Here is a 5,689-nt window from a genome sequence, read left to right as displayed (position 1 = left end):
ATGGGTACATACTGTAATAACGACAATATTTCTCACTAATAGCCAAGAGGACCTGGCCAATCAGGTGACTGAATGTGAGTACCAAGGGGTATTGGGCATAATTCAGACCTGATCGCTCGCTAGCAGTTTTTTGCAGCGCTACGATCAGATAGTCGTCGCCTACAGGGGAGTGTATTTTAGCTGTGCAAGTGTGCGAACGCATGTGTAGCCGAGCAGTACAAAAAGATCTATTGCAGTTTCTGAGTAGCCCAGGACTTACTCAGCCGCTGCGATCACTTCAGCCTGTCCAGGACCGGAATTGACGTCAGACACCCGCAGTGCAAACGCTTGGACACGCCTGCATTTTTCCAACCACTCCCAGAAAACGGTCAGTTGACACCCACAAATGCCTTCTTTCTGCCAATCTCCTTGCGACCGGCTGTGCGAATGGATTATTTGTAAAAACCCAGCGCACAGCAACGATCCGCTTTGTACCCGAGTGATGCACCTGCGCATTGCGGTGCATATGCATGTGCAGTTCTGACCTTATCACGGCGCAGCAAAAAAAGCTAGCGTGCGATCAGGTCTGAATTACCCTCGTAGTCACTAAAAGTCGATTTGCAGTTTCAGTCCATTTTGAGGTGATTTGGTGGAGCAGTTGACAATCAGGTATTTAGTAAAGGCAAAACCGGTTCAAAATAGACTGAAATGGAATTTTACACTTAAAATAAGATTTTACTTACCGATAAATCTATTTCTCGTAGTCCGTAGTGGATGCTGGGACTCCGTAAGGACCATGGGGAATAGCGGCTCCGCAGGAGACAGGGCACAAGAATAAAAGCTTTAGGATCAGGTGGTGTGCACTGGCTCCTCCCCCTATGACCCTCCTCCAAGCCTCAGTTAGGATACTGTGCCCGGACGAGCGTACATAATAAGGAAGGATATTGAATCCCGGGTAGGACTCATACCAGCCACACCAATCACACCGTACAACTCGTGATCTGAACCCAGTTAACAGTATGATAAAACGAAAGGGAGCCTCTGAAAAGATGGCTCACAACAATAATAACCCGAATTTTTGTAACAATAACTATATACAAGTATTGCAGACAATCCGCACTTGGGATGGGCGCCCAGCATCCACTACGGACTACGAGAAATAGATTTATCGGTAAGTAAAATCTTATTTTCTCTGACGTCCTAGTGGATGCTGGGACTCCGTAAGGACCATGGGGATTATACCAAAGCTCCCAAACGGGCGGGAGAGTGCGGATGACTCTGCAGCACCGAATGAGAGAACTCCAGGTCCTCCTCAGCCAGGGTATCAAATTTGTAGAATTTAGCAAACGTGTTTGCCCCTGACCAAGTAGCTGCTCGGCAAAGTTGTAAAGCCGAGACCCCTCGGGCAGCCGCCCAAGATGAGCCCACTTTCCTTGTGGAATGGGCTTTTACCGATTTTGGCTGTGGCAGGCCTGCCACAGAATGTGCAAGCTGAATTGTACTACAAATCCAACGAGCAATCGTCTGCTTAGAAGCAGGAGCACCCAGTTTGTTGGGTGCATACAGGATAAACAGTGAGTCAGATTTTCTGACTCCAGCCGTCCTGGAAACATATATTTTCAGGGCCCTGACAACGTCAAGCAACTTAGAGTCCTCCAAGTCCCTAGTAGCCGCAGGTACCACAATAGGTTGGTTCATGTGAAATGCAGAAACCACCTTAGGTAGAAATTGAGGACGAGTCCTCAATTCTGCCCTGTCAGAATGAAAAATTAAGTAAGGGCTTTTATATGATAAAGCCGCCAATTCTGACACACGCCTGGCTGAAGCCAGGGCTAACAGCATCGTCACCTTCCATGTGAGATATTTTAAGTCCACAGTGGTGAGTGGTTCAAACCAATGTGACTTTAGGAAACTCAACACAACATTGAGATCCCAAGGTGCCACTGGAGGCACAAAAGGAGGCTGTATATGCATGCAGTACCACTTTTACAAATGTCTGAACTTCAGGCACTAAAGCCAGTTCTTTCTGGAAGAAAATCGACAGGGCCGAAATTTGAACCTTAATGGACCCTAATTTTAGGCCCATAGATAGTCCTGTTTGCAGGAAATGGAGGAAACGACCCAGTTGAAATTCCTCTGTAGGGGCCTTCTTGGCCTCACACCACGCAACATATTTTCGCCAAATGCGGTGATAATGTTTTGCGGTTACGTCCTTCCTGGCCTTGACCAGGGTAGGGATGACTTCATCTGGAATGCCTTTTTCCTTCAGGATCCGGCGTTCAACCGCCATGCCGTCAAACGCAGCCGCGGTAAGTCTTGGAACAGACAAGGCCCCTGCTGGAGCAGGTCCTTTCTCAGAGGTAGAGGCCACGGTTCGTCCGTGAGCATCTCCTGAAGTTCCGGGTACCAAGTCCTTCTTGGCCAATCCGGAACCACGAGTATAGTTCTTACTCCTCTCCTTCTTATGATTCTCAGTACTTTTGGTATGAGAGGCAGAGGAGGGAACACATACACTGACTGGTACACCCACGGCGTTACCAGAGCGTCCACCGCTATTGCCTGAGGGTCTCTTGACCTGGCGCAATATCTGTCTAGTTTTTTGTTTAGACGGGACGCCATCATGTCTACCTTTGGTTTTTCCCAACGGTTTACTATCAGGTGGAAGACTTCTGGGTGAAGTCCCTACTTTCCCGGGTGGAGGTCGTGTCTGCTGAGGAAGTCTGCTTCCAAGTTGTCCACTCCCGGAATGAACACTGCTGACAGTGCTATCAGATGATTTTCCGCCCAGCGAAGAATCTTTGCAGCTTCTGCCATTGCCCTCCTGCTTCTCGTGCCGCCCTGTCTGTTTACGTGGGCGACTGACATGATGTTGTCCGATTGGATCAATACCGCCTGACCCTGAAGCAGGGGTTTCACTTGACTTAGGGCATTGTAAATGGCCCTTAGTTCCAGAATGTTTATATGAAGAGATGTTTCCATGCTTGACCACAAGCCCTGGAAATTTCTTCCCTGTGTGACTGCTCCCCAGCCTCTCAGGCTTGCATCCGTGGTCACCAGGATCCAATCCTGAATGCCAAATCTGCGGCCCTCTAGTAGATGAGCACTCTGCAGCCACCACAGAAGAGACACCCTTGTCCTTGGCGACAGGGTTATCCGCTGATGCATCTGAAGATGCGATCCGGACCATTTGTCCAGTAGATCCCACTGAAACGTTCTTGCATGGAATCTTCCGAATGGAATCACTTCGTAAGAAGCCACCATTTTTCCCAGGACCCTCGTGCACTGATGCACTGACACCTGGCCTGGTTTTAGGAGGTTCCTGACTAGCTCGGATAACTCCCTGGCCTTCTCCTCCGGGAGAAACACCTTCTTCTGGACTGTGTCCAGAATCTTCCCTAGGAACAGTAGACGTGTCGTTGGAATCAGCTGCGATTTTGGAATATTTAGGATCCACCCGTGCTGACGTAACACTACCTGAGATAGTGCTACTCCGACTTCTAACTGTTCCCAGGACCTTGCCCTTATCAGGAGATCGTCCAAGTAAGGGATAATTAAGATGCCTTTTCTTCGAAGAAGAATCATCATTTCGGCCATTACCTTGGTAAAGACCCGAGGTGCCGTGGACAACCCAAACGGCAGCGTCTGAAACTGATAATGACAGTTTTGTACTACAAACCTGAGGTACCCTTGGTGAGAAGGGTAGATTGGGACGTGGAGATAAGCATCTTTGATGTCCAGAGACACCATATAGTCCCCTTCTTCCAGGTTCGCTATCACCGCTCTGAGTGACTCCATCTTGAATTTGAACCTTTTTATGTAAGTGTTCAAGGATTTCAGATTTAAAATGGGTCTCACCAAGCCGTCCGGCTTCGGTACCACAAACAGCGTGGAATAATACCCCTTTCCCTGTTGTAGGAGGGGTACCTTGATTATCACCTGCTGGGAATACAGCTTGTGAATGGCTTCCAAAACTGCCTCCCTGTCGGAGGGAGACTTTGGTAGAGCAGACTTCAGGAACCGGCGAGGGGGAAACGCCTCGAATTCCAGTTTGTACCCCTGCGATACTACCTGTAGAATCCAGGGGTCCACTTGCGAGTGAGCCCACTGCGCGTTGAAATTCTTATTCTAAGCAGCTCAGGAGAGCCACCTAGCCTGCACCCTTCTCGTTCGGGCACAAAAATCTAACTGAGGCTTGGAGGAGGGTCATAGGGGGAGGAGCCAGTGCACACCACCTGATCCTAAAGCTTTTATTCTTGTGCCCTGTCTCCTGCGGAGCCGCTATTCCCCATGGTCCTTACGGAGTCCCAGCATCCACTAGGACGTCAGAGAAATAGAACTAAAATAGAAAGAACCTTCAATACTTTAACATAGAGTTCAATTCCTAACCCATTTTTACTAATAGTCGATTTGAAAATCAACTCAAAATCAACCACAAATCATAATTTTAAATAAAACCATCAGAAATAGTTCTATTTGATTTTAAATCATGTGGAATTGTGTGAAACCTCAATATGTTGGAAAAAAACCATGGTAGAGAAGCATGTGGGGCACTCTGGCTGCATAAATCATGACACTGAAAGGCAGAGCAATGATTTAAAACACGTGTGGATATGCAAATGTCCCCCAGAAATGAAGGTGTTTGTCGGTAATACGATGTATATGACCTGTTTTGACCAACAGAAATGCATTTGTAAAGTTTTGTTGATTTTGGGCTGATTTTTGATCAGTTTTTATCGATTTTTGAACGATTTCTTATTAATAGAATGCATTTAGAATTTCAAGTAGAACTCATCACCCAGCGAATTTAAAATGGAACTCAAAATTGACTTTTAGTAAATGAGCTATTCGGAATAGAAACACTGTAGTCGATTTTGTGGGAATGCTGGTTATATTCTGGTCGGTTTTAAATAGACCCAAAATTAACTTTTAGTAATTATACCCCCAAGAGATATCACTAGCATCCTACCCTTCATGTTCATCTAGACATGCTTCCACCTGAGGGTGCAGTCCAGACACTGAAGAGTTGGGTATTGCATATATTTAGGGGGTATATTTACTAAGGTGCTGGTATTTAGAAGTGGAGAAGTTGCCCATAGCAACCAATTAGATTCTACTTAGTATCTGAAGACTCCTTTTTACTCAAGCATTCCCATAATTGTCCCTTTAGTATCTCCATGCTTCCGTATTTTATGAAAAGCTGTTCTGTACTTCATTATTTTCAGTACTATATTATGCTGTGCATCTGTTAAGCGCCTTGCGTCCTATTGGAGAAAGAGCGCTATATAAATAAAATTATTATTATTATTATTATCTATCACCTACTAGAAGGTAATATATAGAATCTGATTGGTTGCTATCGGCAACATTTCCACTTCTAAAAACCAGCACCTTAGTAAATATACCCCATGAACCCAGGGAGATCTGCAGGGTTACCACCTCATCCCTTTAATTCTGGACACATATTAATTACACAGGTTCTGTGGCTGGCTGACTTCAATACTCCATTTCACCTGGTTTTAATCAGCCACAGTACCTGTGTAATTAATATGTGTCCAGAATTAAAGGGATGAGGTGGTAACCCTAGAGATCTGTCCTCCAATCTGATGTGTAACTCCACATGTGCTGCAACCATCTTGTAGATCCTTTCTTAGAGTATGTGAGAAGTGACATGGGAGGAAACAGACCTCTCCTGCTTATCTCATGAGAGAAT

This window comes from Pseudophryne corroboree, chromosome 1, assembly GCF_028390025.1.
Source record: "Pseudophryne corroboree isolate aPseCor3 chromosome 1, aPseCor3.hap2, whole genome shotgun sequence".
Lineage (NCBI taxonomy): Eukaryota > Metazoa > Chordata > Amphibia > Anura > Myobatrachidae > Pseudophryne > Pseudophryne corroboree.
Note: the sequence above shows the minus strand (reverse complement) of the source record.